The sequence below is a fragment of the Manis javanica genome, chromosome 4 (assembly GCF_040802235.1).
Source record: "Manis javanica isolate MJ-LG chromosome 4, MJ_LKY, whole genome shotgun sequence".
Lineage (NCBI taxonomy): Eukaryota > Metazoa > Chordata > Mammalia > Pholidota > Manidae > Manis > Manis javanica.
Window position 1 is genome coordinate 50,092,309 of NC_133159.1, and position 17,293 is coordinate 50,109,601.

General features: G+C 42.4%; 1 long non-coding RNA gene across 1 annotated transcript; it reads right to left on the reverse strand.

The window, feature by feature from the left end:
- Positions 1–6,931: 6,931 nt before the first annotated feature.
- Positions 6,932–15,902, reverse strand: LOC118973529 (uncharacterized). Its single transcript, XR_005062928.2, has 3 exons — positions 15,330–15,902; positions 14,595–14,684; positions 6,932–12,546 (listed from the first exon to the last, which is right to left on the reverse strand). It is a non-coding gene; the product is annotated as an uncharacterized lncRNA (long non-coding RNA).
- Positions 15,903–17,293: the final 1,391 nt, after the last annotated feature.

Here is a 17,293-nt window from a genome sequence, read left to right on the forward strand (position 1 = left end):
ATCTGTCAATTTCCAAAAAAACTTCCTGGGATTCTGAATAAGGTTGCATTGAACTCTTGATCATGTTGGGGAGGATAGATGATAGATAGATAGATGATAGATATAGATAGATAGACAGATAGATAGATACATAGATACATAGATACATAGATATAGATAGATGATAGATGATAGATGATAGATAGATATAGATAGATGATAGATGATAGATACAGATAGATAACTAGATAGATGATAGATAGATAGATAGATAGATAGATAGATAGATAGATAGATGATAGATAGATAGATGATAGATAGATATAGATAGATGATAGATATAGATAGATATAGATAGATAGATAGATAGATAGATAGATAGATAGATAGATAGATAGATAGATAGATAGATAGATGATAGATAGATACTGGTTCTTTCAATCCAGGAACATGGTATATCCTGTCTTTGACTTCTCTAAATAATGTTTATGGCCAAGTAGTATTGTACTTCTCTCTATATATATATGCATTCATAAAAAATATAAATGGTGTCTTTTAGAAATATAATTTTTCAATTAGTTGCTGCTGGTACAAAAAGTCTACTGATACTTATATATTTGCATTCAGAGCACCATTAAATTAACTGCTTGATTATGCTTATCTTAGATTCTTTTGGGCTCTCTATGTACACTATAAGGTTGTCTGTGCATAATGACAATTTTATGCCTTTAGAGTCTTTATCCTCTTTCATTCTTGTTTTAGTGCACTGACTAGACCCTTCAGTATGATGCCAAGTAAAGTTGTTCACAGAGGGCATTTCATTCCCACTTTCAGGAAAAAGGTTTTAATATTTCACCTGTAAGTGTATCTCCTTTAGGTTGTTTTTGTTTTTCTAAAGAAAAATTTTAAATGACTAAGGATGTTCTTATTTGTAATTTGCTGGGGTTTTTTGTTCATTGTTATCATAAAGAGATACAGAATTTTGTCAACATTTTTACTAGAATAAATCCAACTTGGTTTGCACTATTTCATTTGGGAATTTTGCATCTATGTTCATGGGCATAAGAGAAACTAAACAAGACTATCAATTCAGAGTGTCATGTGCTGACTGTGAAAGGACTTGGTATTATAGGAGAACATACCTTAAGGATAGTCAACTTAGTGTCTGAGAGTCAGAGAAGCTTTCACATCAGAAAAGAAACCTAAGTTAAAGGTTAGTAGGAGCAAGCCAGTCGATGGTAAAATGGGAAGGGGACACAGTGTTTCCAAGCAGAGTAAAGAACATGTTCAAAGGCCTAGAGGTAGAGGAGAACCATCTCTGTGCCAGGAATTGAAAGACATTCAGTATATCTGAAATACAAGGCAAGAGAGTCAGTGCGGAGAGCAGTGGAGACCTGCTCATGAAGGGGGGAGGCCATCGTAAGATTTGTTTGGTTGGCTTTTTCATTTCTTGCTCACATTAACAGATATTGATATTGTGACTGGTACTGAAGTAGTGTTAGTTCAGTGATGTTTCCATCTCTGCTTTCCAGGAGTTCTGCTTAGATGCCCATAGACCACATCAGATTGGAAGGACAAGCCCCTCCCCCTCATCATCTATTTTTAAACCACCATTTCAACCAGAGCAGTAGTTTCACACTTATTTGATTTATAAAATGAGCTCCTGTATAATATTTCACCCGAAGAAAAGATTCTGCTGCTTAAAATTATATATATAGTTATATAGAGATAGATAGAGATAGACATAGACATAGAGATAGACGTAGAGATAGAGATAGATAAATGATAGTTCCCAAGAAATGGACCATGATCTCCAGGCACTAAAAAACCCCGCGCCTAGGAAAGGACACAAACTCTGTCCTTCAAAGGTAAGCAGGGGTGGGGGTCTTCTTGGTTGAATGGCCAGATGTTTCCAACATGCTGCAATGAAAACCTGACTTGAATGTTCCCAGAGCTGAGTTGCAAAAACTAAGAGAAGGGGGAGGAACAAGAGAAAAGGGAAAAGTCAAACATGTGAGTCAGTGTTTGCAGAGACCTTGGGAAATATGCGTTCTGAAAGAGGGGAAGTTGTAGAAATCCAAATGGGATCCTTCTTGAAATGACTTTCTGAACTAAACCAAGCTTTTCCCTGTTACTTGTGCCTTGATGTCAGGGGGCCAAAATGGTGTGTGAAACTGAATATTTCTCATCCCATCCTCCTTACCATCAGTACCCCCTTGTCCCCCAGCCCTGACTGTTAGGGAGAGGATAATTTGAATTTGGCAGAAAATGCAAAAAGAGTTCATTTCCCAGACTTTGAAAAACAGCAATTAAAACTATCCCAAACACCTTGAAAATTACTGAATTCTTTTCCAGTTAGGCTGATAGCTTTGTGAAGGCAATGAACTAATCTTGCTAATACACATTGGAACATTTACTCATTATTTTTCCATATCTACCTGTCTTATCTATCTTTATTTAGACTTTTACAAAGTAGTTACTAAATTGTGTGCACCAGTAAATATGTTAACTTGGTGCAATTTTACGGAGATTTATGCACCTGCTATGTCAAATATATTAAGTTCCCATAAAAGCTCAGCATTTGGGGTATGTTCTTTCCAAAGACCCTATAGGGTACATTTTTCGAAGTGGAGAGTAATATGCAAGAACCAAAATCAATGGGCTTAAATTATTAAAATTCTAAGCAGTAGTTACATATCAGGTCAGGTATTATAAAACTTTCAGTCCATCAATTTACTTTCAATATTAATTTTAACCTTGTGCCTTGCCATGAAAACCATGAGAATGGAAAGCATGTAACATCTCACTTACAGCTGACACAGAAGGGAAGTGACTCTGAAATATAGACCCTCTCGGCCTCTGGGGAAGATTTATGTGGCAAGGATCACTCTCCTCAGAGTAAGACTGCAGGTGAGTGGCAGGTCTGCATTATAAATGCCCGGGGGTAACTATAAAAACATAAATGGTATCAGGTTATTGATTTTTTTTCTTTCTGGAGCCCACAAATTAGAAAAGTCACTGCTAAAAATCACTGGTCTATCCACAAATTTTAATTAAAGCATAAATAAATCATTTTGGTTGCTGCACTTGCATATAAACAAAGGGAGAGATGGCATCCTTACAAATGCTTGTCAACATTTGGTGACTAATAGCTCACAGTGAAAATACAATCTGAAGCAACTGAATTGAAAGCAGATTCTGGAGCTAACTAATATCACATGCAAACCACCTAACGCTATTATGGCAAAGAGGCACTGAAACCACAGATCAGGTTTTGGGGGATCAGGGAGGGGGTGTGGTGGTGGATGAGGATAATTTTGTTAAGTAGAGCAATACTATTTTTTTATTAAATAAAGTGAAGCCCTGTAATGAGATATTACAGCTGCTGCACTTTCGCCACATAATGGAGAAATGGATACCGCACCCCTTGCAGAAAACACTAACCATATGCTGCAGTAATTCCCAATGTTGATTTTATTCCTAAGCAAATACATAGCAAGAACTAATATAAATAGGTCTTTAGAAAACAGGGGTTGAAGAGGGTGTTTTGAACATTCCTAGATCCCGTTACATCAAAAAGAAGAAATTGAGATAGTAAATATTAAAGGAATTCCCAGGAGAGTTCCAATATTGGCATGGGCACAGGAAACCTGAACTGGCATCCATGCTGTACTCCAGCTTTTGGGGAAGCACGTGGAATGTTCTCCAGGAACCCTGGAGGAGCACCTTTCTGGACTTCTCCTTGGAAACTGGTGTGAGTGGAGGCCCTGTGGTTGCTCCAAGGAGGCGGCTATGGCTGATGACCTGTGATGGACACATCTTAATCCAAGGTCTGCACCCAGTGGGAGGATGGGCCTTCTGTGATCATCTTTGCAGCTGCACTGGAAGCTCAGAGGGAGAGCAGGAAGTGTGCTGTCTGCAGCACATCATATTTGTCAAATGTTAGTAAGATAATAATTTTTTCTCCATTCATTCTATTAGCAAATATTCACTGGGTATTTAATCGTATACTATGCATGATGTTAGCCATTAGAGGATATAGAAAGGCATAAAATGCAAAGTCTCTGCCCAAGAAGGAATGAAGCTGAAAAAGAAAAGAGTCAGCACAGCATGGTAAATATCTTAATGCCATCATCCTAAGGATACGAGGGCGCCCAGAGGAAGGCAAGTTTAATTCTGGAAGAAAAGACATGGGGCAAGTAAAATTTCACAAGGTCGGTGATGTTTAGGGTGAATCTTGTCACGTGAAAGTGCTTTTGCTAAGTAAAAATATATAAATTTCCAAACAACTATGTTAACCTTTTGTCTGCTGAAACTTCCTTCTTGAAAGAAGGAAAATCTTTTCTTGAAAGAAGGAAAATCTTATTAAAAACAAAAACAAAAGGTCTACACCAAAGGCATAGAGAACAAATCCTGAAGCCAGACTACCTAGCTTTAAACGCTAGTTCTACCATCTCCTAGCTCTGGAAACTTAGTCAACCTAGTTAACCGCTCTCTGCCTCGATTTCCTATCTTTACAATAGGGTAGTAATAGTACATGTCTTGTATATCATTGTAGGAAGCAAATGAGAGTTAATGCCTGCATGGATTTTAAAACAGCGCCTTGCATATACAAAGCATTGTAATCGCTCATCTGAACATTAATAATCAGACATACTTTCACATACACATTCTTATAGAAACACATAGATTATTATAATTATTACACTTATCTGAGAGCAAACATTTATCAAGCATTGATTATGTGTCAGTTTCCACTCGGCACTAAAAATAGGTGGAAAACAGAATAATGTCCCTGCCCTGAAGGAGCTCACAGTTTTACCTAACTCCTGATGTCATTGACTGCTAACTCTGCCTTCAAACCCAAGTACTCCACTTAGTTACATTTGCCACCTCCTTATTTTAAGAACCCTCACACTCAACATGCACACAATCACACCTCATCTTTCTTCCTAACTCCATTCTTTTTCCTTTCTTCTCTGCCCTTATTGTTAGCATCTCACCCAGCCAACTGCCCAAACCCAGAACAAGAAATCCCTGACTTTTCTCTCTCCCTCACTCTCAAATCCAGTTGCCAAGCCAGTCCAGTTTTATCTCTAAAAGTTTTTTCAAACCTACCTCCTCTTCTGCATGCCGATGCTCACTCCCAGAGTTCAAGCCCTCGACATTGCCCTTCTGTGTGCCACCAAGCCCCTGAGCTGCAGTTTAATCCATCAGGCACCCAGCGCCTAGGGGAATTTTCCCAAACGCAATGAGGCCATGGCTACTCACAGTCCCCTACGGTAATCCTTATTGCTTGCTGTGTTTATACTATGACATTTACAGTCCAGCTGCGTCAGGCATCATTATATCAAATGCTACAAAACACCTTAAACCTCATCTTGAACCACTCTCTATAGCTTATCCTCCATCAAGATGGAGGCCACTTTGTCCCCACCAGACCCCTCTTCTTCCCCTAACCATCTATTTCTACCCCTCTGGGAAGGGTTCCCTGACTACCCCTTCCCTAGGGTTCCTCTCCTGTATTCCCACACCCTCCAGCATGTGACTTGCACTGCACACTTCACATGGCATTGTGGGTAATTAGTATCTGTGTCACTGTGCACCACCCTGCACAGTGAGCCTAGCACAGCTGCCTCGTTTAGAGCAGAAGCATTACCAGTCTGTGTTGAAAGAATACAGTGCTTCATCAACTCTAACATGACTTTTTTGTGAGATGCACTATTATTTTATGTACCACTAAGGAAGAAAAAATGCTGCCAATTAAACTTACACTACATATTCTTATATCTCTTGTAGGACACATCCCAATTGTAGAGATGTTAAAATGGGAAAGATGGGCTTCTTAGAATCCCTGAACTATTGTAACTAAAATTGCCCTTATTACTTTATCAGAATAATGCTGTGACTACAGCATGAGCTCTGGAGTCACACCAAAATCCCATCTCCATCATTTATTAGGTGTGTGAACCTGAGCAAGTTATACCCCCTCTTTGTGCCTGGGCTTTCTCATTTCTAAAATGGGGTTAATAGTAGTCATATTCTGCTCTGTCCTGCATTTCGGACTTTGAGTGCTGAAGCCACTCCCTTTCTAGAATGGTCAATTATGTAACTTGGTAGATATGCATTTGTCTGCCCAGCATCACTTCCTGGGCTAGCCAACCTTCCCCCAATTCCAGTTATCCTGCTCAATCTATGTGGCACTGATGGGACCTAAACATTTGTTTCATCCCACAAGAGGTAAGGGGGCTGCAGAGGGTGAAAGGGAGGGAGGGCAGTCACGGGCATCAGGCCCGCCCAAGCAGATCACACCTGCCACTTGGCCACAGTGACTGGTTCAAGGGAAAAAAAATAACCGTAGGGTTTTGGTGAGAGTTAAAGAAGCTAATGTACAGAAAGCAGGTGAACAGCGCTTGCCATGTGGTGGTCTCAGAACAGCTTTTCATTATTATCATCATTATTACTGTGCTGAATGGGCTGTGATGTAGTGAAGCCTGAAGCAAGTACCAAAACCTGTGAGGCACATGCCAGTATTCTAAATGCACCCATTTGCTGTAAGAACTAGGAACTTGCTAGAGTATAAGCTTCATGAGGACAGAGATCTCTGATTTGTTCAGACATATCTTTATCTGATATATCCTAGATACCCAGAATAGAGGCTGGCACATAGTAGGTGCTCAAAATATTTGTTGAATGAATTAAGTCTTCAGTTTCCCTGTTAATTTCCTCACTGCCTACATGTACATGTCACGTGATAACAGCTCCTCCGGTTCTACCAGCCTTCACTTCTCTCTTTCTTTCTTTTGCTTCCTTTACTTCTAGTCTGCTTGTCTTGTCAACAGGTTTCAGCCCTGAACAAGTTCATTATGGAATTGATGAGACTGAAAAAATGACAATGGAACATTTTTGGGGTGAAAGGGTTGATACCCAACTTTATTCCCACAGTGTCAGTTCAAGCACAAGAATCCTGTCCACCTTAGAGCAAGTAAGCATATGCAGCAAGCCGGTCTCTGCCTCTGTGCCTCTCCACCCCCACCCCTGTCTCGGTCTCTGTCCTCAGCGCTGCCACCACGCCAGTCTCGGCTCTCCTACAGCTGGGCAGCCTAGAGCACTGGGCAGAGCTCTTTATATAGAGTCAATAACAACATATTGCCCACATGTGTGTAGACAGCAAGCTGACCAGGGCCAGGGGATAATCCTGGCCACAGGAACCTTCACTTTCTCCACACTGTTATTAGCAGAAAAACAAAAATAGCAACACATACTAGGATGTTTTCAGCCTATACAGTGTACCCCTCTCCCTGCCCATTTCCACTCGTCAGTCTATTTGCTGCTGGGGTACCACCTCAGCCGCAGGGAACCCAGGTGTTTCTCCCTGAGCTTATCACCACATTTGAACTGGCAGAATTTCGCCACTCTAGAGGCCACTGTTACATTGGTTTCCTCCATGTTTTGCTCCTGATGGCTTGGCACTGATAGCTCACCCCCGCCCTCAGAGACATTCCAGAGAAGGTTAGAGTGTTTTGGGTGGTCCTGATTTGCTTGGCCTCTCCTGACTGGTCTCCATTCCCACCACCCATCCCTTGTCGATTCCAAACTTCAAACTGACATGGTTGATGCCACTGCAGCCCCAGGGACCTCAGAGATAAGCTCCCTCTCCCTTGTTCCAAGGAAGCACTACTTGAGAGGAGAAGGCATTTTCCCCCAGTACAGGTCCCGTTCCAGATCTGACACCATCGCCGGGAAGTAACACCTGGGCTTCTCCTCCCTGTCTGAGGCCATGGGGAGAGTGGGATGGGTCCCCTATTGAGGGTGAAGCCCAGGGAGACCCCAAGGACAGTGTCCATGGGAAAAATCCCAATAAAACCTCACTCCAAAGGGATTGGCCAGAGAGGTAACAAAGGACTGGACTAGAAACCCAAGATGCTAGCCAGGTGTTTACCCTCTGACAATGGATGTTGGGGTGGCTTGAATGTTTCTCTCACCATTCAGGGAGTTTACATTTTTTGACCCACATTCGGTGAGGCATGTAGTGTGGAGGCCCCCTCTCTGATCACGCTTGAGAGGGTGCAGTCTGGGCATTCCCGCAGGCTTCCAGGTGGTCAGGGGTGAATGTGCTTTCATTGTAAACCTGGCTCCCTAGGGTCAGAGCCATGCAGTCCCCAGTGAGCATTTGCTCAGCAGCTGTGTTTAAGCCCCTTGTGCCAGGACAGCTCCTGCCCTAAACATTAACAAATAGCCATGTGCAGTGTGAGTAACACTTTCAAGTCGGCCTCACATCCACTCCAATTTTTCCTGAGTAGGCATAACCTAGCACATGTGACCATCCTTCCTGACTCCAGAATTTACTGCGATCCCGGGAGGGCTCCTCTTAGCTCATCTTTTTCTCTGGTTTCTTTCTGCTAAACTTTTGCTCTGCCATTTTTCTTCTATAATGGAGTTACAGAGCTACAAGCCTCCTCTCTTTCCTACAGGATCAACGATGGCTTTAGGTACAGAGGCCCCCACACTGCTCCAGAGGAAGTCAGTCCCTGGGGCAGAGCTGTGGAGCTCTTCAGTCCTTCAGTCTGCATTTCCCTGGGCAGAAGCCCGGGAACAGCCTTCTACCAGAGGGCTTCTCCCTGCTCTATGGCTCTGAGTGAGCACTGGTTGTGGGGGTGGCAGCAGGGAGGTAGCAGCCCCTGATCTTTTCTTGCCGCCCCTGGCATGGAACTTCCACCCGAAGAGCACGCTGGATGGGCATAGTAGGGTTCCAGTGTGCTCAGCCTCTGCATCTGGAGTAGAGCTTGCATCCTGAGTTAGAGCTTGGTGAGGAAGGGAAACCCCATCCTTTGGGCATGCCTGCTTAGAACAGAGTTTCTGCAATGTGAGTCTGGGAGAGATACAGAATGGCAGCCTGCCTCTCCCCAGGGGAAGCTGTAGCTGCAAACAGGTGGTGGAGGGAGAGGAGCCCCTCTCTTCTTGGCTGCACTGGCCTGGAGTAGAGCTTCTATAGCAGGAAGCTGGGGAGAGGGGGAAAGGAGTGAGTTCTGGCTCAAATCCACAGACTCTTGCTGTTCTTACCAAGATTTAGAATCTTTCTCCATTTGCTGTATGCCTGTAGGACCATTTTCAGGCCTTTAAATAATCATCATTTTTAATTTTCACCAGCACACTTGTTTTTCTGGGGAGAAAGTCTACTTAGTTATCCCTTCATTCTGAAAGGTTTGTATCCACCCAACCTATTATTTGGTTAGAGAGAGGCTCTATCCATTTGCCTGGCAAACATTTATGGCGTATTAGCTCTATGGCAGGCCATGATTTTGTTGCTGGTTGACTTCTCCTGTTCACCTACTGCTTCAGGCTTATGTGTATTTAGCCCTCATATGTCCAACGGGATCCTGCGAGCCTCCATGGAAGAGGCCATGTCTATTTGGTCTTAGTAAATCTCTGTGGCACTTAGTACAAAGTGGGATGTATAGTTAATGCTTTTGTTCAATTCATTCCTCCTTAATGTCCCTGCTTGACTGACATCACATTTTCAAACCTGTATCTTTCTAAAGCGCTCATTTTCTCTTGCCTGTTTTAGAAAATCGCTTTGGATTTTCTACTATTTATCTTTGAAATCAAAGTCATTTTGCTACCATTTTCAAGTGCCTAACATCCATTAAGCCTTTACATATGCAATCTCATGAATGCTAGCATCAATCTGTGGTTGAAGTATTCTTATCCCATTCTCAGATGAGAAACCCGAGACCCAGAAGGGCTAATGACTGCTCAGAGTTACTGCGAGCTGAGTGGCAGAGCTCTGCTCTGCGCATAGAACTTCCCAGTTCCAAAGCCATTTCCGGTCCTCCAGCCTGTCTGCCCTGAGGTTAGTATTCTCAACTTCTAAGGGAAGAGAATGACGCCAAGTTTAAGAAAAATTATTGTCAACACACTGAGTCATCTACAATATCAGACGCTTTGGGAGCCTGCTGCTTTTCCCACAGCAAATCTGTGCTCCGGCCTCCTCTGGCTTGCTGCACTTGGCGCCCAGGACGCCGAAAGAACCACACGGGTGAAAAGGACTGACTGACCCGGTGCACCGCCCCCACTCCAACATGACCCCAATTAAGGCAATGACCCAACTTATTTAGAAAGATGTAGCCCACAAAATGGCAGGTATGACTCAACCACGACCAATCTGGCCCTTGTTGGCTGTGTTATAATAAGAACTTGTATGAACGAATATCATTATGAAACACTTACATAGCAGAAAAACTGTGCTGAATTCAGAATTTTCTCCAGAAAAAAAAAAAGAAGCCTGGTAGGAGTGGTGAAATGTAGCTACACCTCTACTTTTTAAAAACTGGTTTGAAATGAGCATCTTCAAACCCTGCACCCTAAGAATCTTTAGTCCTTCGCTGGGATTTGAGTAGTGCAGTTGAATCTCACTGGCTGGTTCCTTTAAGCTTATCTAATTTCATACCTTCTCCACCAAGCTGAAGAATCAATAAAACCAGGAGGGGTAAAACTGGGAAGAATTTGAGTGGAAACTTCTGAGAAAATCTGGGTTTTTTTTTTTTTCCTCCCATGACAGAAAGAAAAGCTGACATTTCACTAAATCGTATTTTATTTAGATGTTAGGCTGCTTCTCCCCTAAGTTTCACAAAACCCCTGTAATAGTAGTATTTACATAGCAGGAGGTCTTTCAAGTATTAGTTGATTATTACAGCCTTACTGTCCCTTCATTGCCATAGTTGAAAGAAGCAGGGATAAGTCGCTTTATGGTTTGCCCCTGTCTTGCCAAGGGGTTTCAGTCCAGGCAAGTTCACTATGGATTCAGTGTGACCAAAGAAATGACAGTAGAATGTTCTTTGGGGTGAAAGGGTTTATAACCCAGCTTGTTTTCTCAATGGTAGGTGGAGCGCTAGCATCTCTGCCTCCACCCATAGCACTGGGCGAGCTCTCTATATAGCGCAATAAATAGTTTATTGCCTAAAGGTGTGGAAGCAGGAGCCTAGCAACAGGCCAGTTACATCATCAGGTGGTTTAAATTCAGTGAGGATCCTGGCCACAGGAACCCCAACTTCCCCACAGCCCCTAAATCTGCTCTAATGCCAGTCCTCACCTGACACGTGGCTTATTCAGACTTTCTTGTTTTGCACGTCTCTGGAGGTTCCAGGTGGGGCTGGGATGTCTCACATATAATTTGGGCCACTTTCCAATCATCTCTCCTTTCCCTGTCCTCTAGCTGCTGTGTCTGGGTCTAGGGTGTGCTGTTTTCCCACTCAGCCACATCAATGCCCTGCGGAGTGGACTGGAGGGCCCAGTAATGCTAATCCTTTCCTTTGCTACCTCGTCCTAGGGACCACTGTCCCCATGCAGGTATCCCAGGTGGAGTCAGTTTCCCAAGCCACTTGTAGGCAGAGTTCGAGTAGAATGCCTGGACCCCGGGGCAGCTCTCAGAAGGGATCAAGGAATTGAGCTGATGGTGCTGTTTATTTTTCCCCAAAATACCAATCAGTTAAGTTTTTCCACCTGTCCTGGGAAGGTGTGAATAAAGGGGCAGAAAGAGGCCAACAGCATTACTCTCAATGAGCTTCTCTCACACAGATGGAAACATGCTGGGTGGTGGAGACGCAATTACCCTCTATACCCTGCAGGGTTTTGCCATGTGCCCCGGGTGATGCCCATCTGCCCCTGGCTCTCACGCCTCTTGGGCTCTAAGTCTAGATCTCCAGCATTCACCCCCACCTCTTACCACTTCACCTTTCTCCCTTTCCCCTTTTTAAACTGTTCTTTTCCTAGGGAAGAGGGCCACCGCCAAATTAGGCCAGGAGCAGGGTTAGACTTACAATTCCAACATTTTTGTGTGTTGTTTTTTTCAGTTTGCAACCAGTTTATTGAATGGCCTAAACTCAGTAGAGTTCAAACATAAACAATATTATTTCTTCCAGTGGCTGCCCCTAAAGAACCTCTGCTGAGTCTCACTTGCCCTCCCCTAACTGACATCTTAGGTAAAACTTTACAGTCATTTTCAGATATTAAAGAATGTAATATAATATACTTGATCTGGCTTAAAGGTTCAAACTTATGTCCAACTGAGTTATCTTCCTCCTAACTCAGGAGACTCACTGTCCACTAGAAGGGAGTGTGCTTCTCTCTTCTGCTTTTCTTCCATTCTCTCTGTCATGGGAGGAAAGCAAAATTCTTCTATTTAAGTGGTGCTTGGTCCCTGCTTCCTTGGAAGTCAGTACCCACGCCTGGCAAAACTCTAAATGCTGAGTCCCCGATGGGCTCCAAGTGAGTCCTTCATGGGATCCTGCAGGGGCCACACACTGTGCAGTGCCTGCTGTGGGACATGCCTTCTGGCATGATTCCCGAGTTCCCATACCCACTGGTAAATCCCACAGTGTTTTTCTGGATGGAATACCTGGAAAATAGCTTAAGACTTATATGATCACCTTCGCCATGCATAGCAGAAGTTTGTTTCATTCTCATGCAGCATAATTAAACTAGGTGAGCTGCTGGTCTGGGTGGGAAGCTGTGTTCCACAGGATCATCCAGTAATCAAGGTTTCCTCATCCATCTCCGCATTTCAGCCTGCAGGGAAGGGAAAAAGGAAGTCAATGTAAGCAGCTTTTTCTTTAAAGGGATAACCTGGAAGTTTCCATACATCACTTCCACTTCCATCCTATTGACCTGGACTTAGTCACAGAACTATACCTAGCTTCAAGGAAAGCTGGGAAAATGTAATCTTTGGCTGGGTCGCCACGTGAACACCTGAAACCCTGGAGACGTTTTTATCACTAAAAAGAAAACAGAATGAGTATTGGGGCAGAGTTTGGCAGTCTCTGCCTCAGCCATTTGTGAGTACATCCTCACATTGGACTCCAGACTTTGTCCTTGGGCCCTGTTGCAAAGTGTGGACCACAGTACCAGACTTCTTCATTTCCTCTAGACTCCCTGCAGTGTCTTCCTGCTACCAATTTACCATGTGTCAAACAAATCTGCAGATACTGGAATCTCAATTGTAAACAAGTTTCCATGTTCTTACTATGACACATGCAGTTCAAATCACTATGATATGTGACATATGGTGTAAGTCATATATGACATATCACATACATGACTTATGATATAAGGTGTAACCTCAGGATGCTCTGGGAACAGAGCAGAGATACCTCTCCAATGTCCATTTGGAGAGGGAAGACTTGGAGAAGGCTGCCTGGACCATAGTGATGTCCAGGAAGAGTTCTCGAAGAGTAGGAGTCAGTCAATGGAAAGGCAATAGGAGCAACAAGAAGAGCATGTACAAGAACCAGAAGGGAAGAGGAAGATGGAGCATTTGCAGAATAGCCAGCAGGACAGCAATGCTTGAGAGTCAAGTTTGGGCAGGAATGGGGGATGTTTTTAGAAGATGAGGCTTACAGAGGCAAGCAAGAAACAAATGGTAAGGCCCATGTAGACTTGAACTTTATCCTGGGGGCAAATGGGATTTAATGGAGAACTTTATGCAGGGGAGTGATGCAAACCTATCTGCCTTTGCAAAAGACAACTGTGACAGCTGGGTGAAGGATGCATTGAAACAGGCAAATTTGGTGCTGCTAGAACAGTTGGTAGGCAATTTGAGAAATCTAAAGGAAAAAATCGGAATGTTCCCAAGGCTCACATTCTTCCTATGATAGCAATGGTTTTCTTCTGTTTGTATCCAGCCTCATGTATACTATCATGAATATGAAACCAGTCCACAAATTCAGGTGCACAAGAAATACTGTATTTCTTTGTTTTCTATATATCAGACTTAATTTCCAATGTGAGCCCACTCCTACTGGGTAAGTGGCTGACCACCCTTCCCGCCTGGGCTCTTGTCACTTTTGCAAGCTCGGCTTCCCTCTGCTTCCTCTAAACCCACAGATTGAAAGAAACTTGGGGAATCTCTGTCATTCTTGAGGAAACCCTCCTGTTCCCAAGTTTCCCTCCTCAGCCCTTTCTCTCCATGCAAGGCCCTTAAATCATCCTTCTTCAAGACTTTAGACTTTTCTAAACAAATCCAGGAAGAGAAGTCAACCATAATCTTATCACCCCTGAAGCAAGAAGGCACAGAACCTGAAAGCTACTTTCATGGAAGAAAGAAGAGAAGAAAACCCATGAATTAATATGTCAAAAATGGTCTTGTCATGATAAATGAGCATTTTAAATATAATAATTCATGGTGAAGGGGAAATAAAACTAGTGACAAAGTTCATGCTTTGAAAAACTGTTAACACTTTTCCAAAGTTCGAACCATGACTTCAGCTCTGAGCTATCTAGAGATCAAAGCAAATGCAGACACACAAAGTAACATTTCAATGGCTCACCACATCCACCAGAGAAAGAACACCTATTTTTTTAGGCACAACATGGTTTTACTGTCCCTGGAATGAGAAGAAATTTTCTCCACCGGATCCTTATAAAGGGGACACTGCATGATACAGGCCACCCCATGTTTAACATCATCCCTACAATAATGAGTTTCGTCAGATTGTTTCTTACAACAATATAGTCACATGGGATTAAAAAAAGAAAAAACACAGTGTCTGCCAGCAGTATGCCCTGGTTCTAGTCAGGGACAGAGATAAATAGATAATTGTTTTATGTTATTAAGATACCACGGTGGAGGTGTTGTACAAGGTGCAAAGCAAGCACTTCTCCAAGTTTCTAGAAGGATAGAGGGAGCTGCACATCCAAAGGTCAGCAGGCTGAAATGAGGACAGAAAATGTTCAGGTTATAATAAGCAGAAAAAACACAACCTAATATTCAAAAAATGCTATCTCAATTTCAAAACAAGCATACACAAAATATTTTAAGGAAGTACGCTAAATTATTAATAGTTGTTGCTAGATAATCATATTGAAGATGATTTTTATATTTTTCTGTCAGCTTATCTACATTTTCAAATTTTTATAAGAAGAAAGTTATTAATATTTAGAAATTAGTTTTAATTATAACAGAAGACCCAAGTAAAAGTAGCTTTTAGTTTTTGTCATGCATGATATAACCCAGAATGAAATATGAGGTCTGGGATTTGCTTCAAAATAATGCAGAGCTGAGAAAAAGTGGGCAGAGGCACTGATGAATTGAGACTGACCCTTAGTTGCTAATTGTTTAAACTGGATGATTGATGGGTATGTGGGGATTCATTGCACTTTTCTCTACTTTACTATAAACTTTAAATTTTCTGTAATAAAAAGCTAAAAAAACAAACAAATAAAAGAGGATGACCTTGGCACATTCAACCCCTCTCTGGTTCTGTTTGCTCAGTTGTAAAATGGAAATAATAAAGATACCCATGTCATAAGAGAGTTATGATGATTCAGTGAGTTAACATATATAAAATGCTCACAGTGCCTGACACTTAAGATGATTGCTTAAGCCGGGGGACACAGTAACCCTTCAAGATCCCAGGTTCTTTCCGTCTTTCTATTCTGTCATCTCATCCACGCCATTGTTACATGATGCTGAAGCTCTTCTAGGCATCACCTCTTTCCATTAGCCTTCCTAGAAGCAGAAAAGAGGTGAGTCTCTGACTTGCTCTGTCTGCTCTTTTAATGCAAGAAACTTTCCAAGAAATCCCCTAGCAGGCTTCTCTTTACTTCTCATTGGCCAGGATTATGTCACATATCCATGCCTAAACCAGTCACTGACCAAGGGGTTGTATCTACCAGCTCTACTGTAGACTAATCAAAACCTTTACCCTGGAGGTTTGTGAGGGCCCCTGAAGCATACGGTATACAAATGCCAGAAGAAAGAAAATCATGGTTCTATTAGGAAGGAAGAAAGTGGCAAAGTGGCTAATGGATAGTCAGCTAATAGTGACTTCTCACTCTTAGAAAACAATAAGTAGTTGTGCGGAAAATGGAAGTTCCTATGGCCAGCATCCTCACTTGACCCTAAACTACTTGATGGTATAATTGGCCTACTGCTAGGCTACTGCTTCCACACCCATTGGCAATAAGCCAGTATTGCCTGTGTTACTAGATACAGACCTCTGCCCAGTGCTCTGGGCAGAGGCAGAGACAGAGGTGGATTAATGACCTGCAGACTGCTAAATGCAGACATGATTCTAGTGCTCGGCCTACTGCCGTGAGAATAAAGCCAGATATAAGCCCTTTTACCCCAAGAATGTTCAGTTGTCATTTTTTCAGTCTCACTGAATCCATAATGAACCTGCCCAGGCAAGAGAGTTCTGTGTGACTGATGCATTATATAATGCAGGGAACAGGAAAAGAGATGGCAATGGCAGAACAGGTGGACTGGGGTCAGACTGGACGGGATCAGACATACCAGGCGGAGGACATGCACCTTTTCCTGCAGGCAGTGGGGAGCCATGAAGACTGAGGCACAAAAGCTGAGGAAAACATAAGGGAAATACCACTAATTTCATCTTAACTTCAGAATTTTCCTAAAGACAGTGTGTAATCCTATGCAAATTATATACACAGCACAAGAAAATGTACTTATAGCTCCCTCAAATATTTTACATAACTGGATATGGTCTTTTCAAAAAAAAAAATCTTGGTGGAAATAATTGACTCAGCAACAATATCTCTAAGTGGGAAAGCAAACTAGCCTTGGATTGAGTATTTACATCTTATGACTTCTTTTTCTACTGACTAAAACCTTTTTTTTAGCTTTTGTACTAAGTTCCTTTATGATTTGCCTTCAAGGAGCTGGTGAATATCCATATTCCTGCACTACAGTGTCTATCTTCAATGCTGATTGTAATTGTCTCTGTGTGAAATGAATTCCATGTGAATCTTTAGAGGAAGGCAGAGCTAGTTAAGGTACTATTTAATTACAAATGAGAAATGCATTCTTTGATTCATTAAAGAAGACCGTGGTGCAAAGAGGCTGACCTCAAGCTGATGAAAACTTCTCAGATTAAGATGCTGGGAGCTTCATTATTGAAGTTTAAGTTCTGGGGGACCTGCACATGTGATGAAATGCAAATGGATCAAGAAGGAGAAATTAGGAAGTGTGCTTGTCACATATGAGATTTTTTAGTATTTCTGAACAAGAAGGCTTTATTTCAGCCAGATCTTAACTGAGAAAAGGAGGATTATTACTTCTGTTTCCATGAAAGTCAAGCTGCTCCTTCTCCTCCATTTGGCAAAAACAGTACAGAACCCAAAGGTAGTAAGTTCCCATGAATCCGGTATGCTTGAGGGTGGGGATGTTTTCCTGGATGCTTACAGCCCTGCACTCGTTGGTACGTACTCAAATTTGTTGGGTAAATGAATACCAACCCTAGTTTAAGCCAAATCACAAGCCTGGGCAACTGAAAAACACTGTATATTTTACATGGAT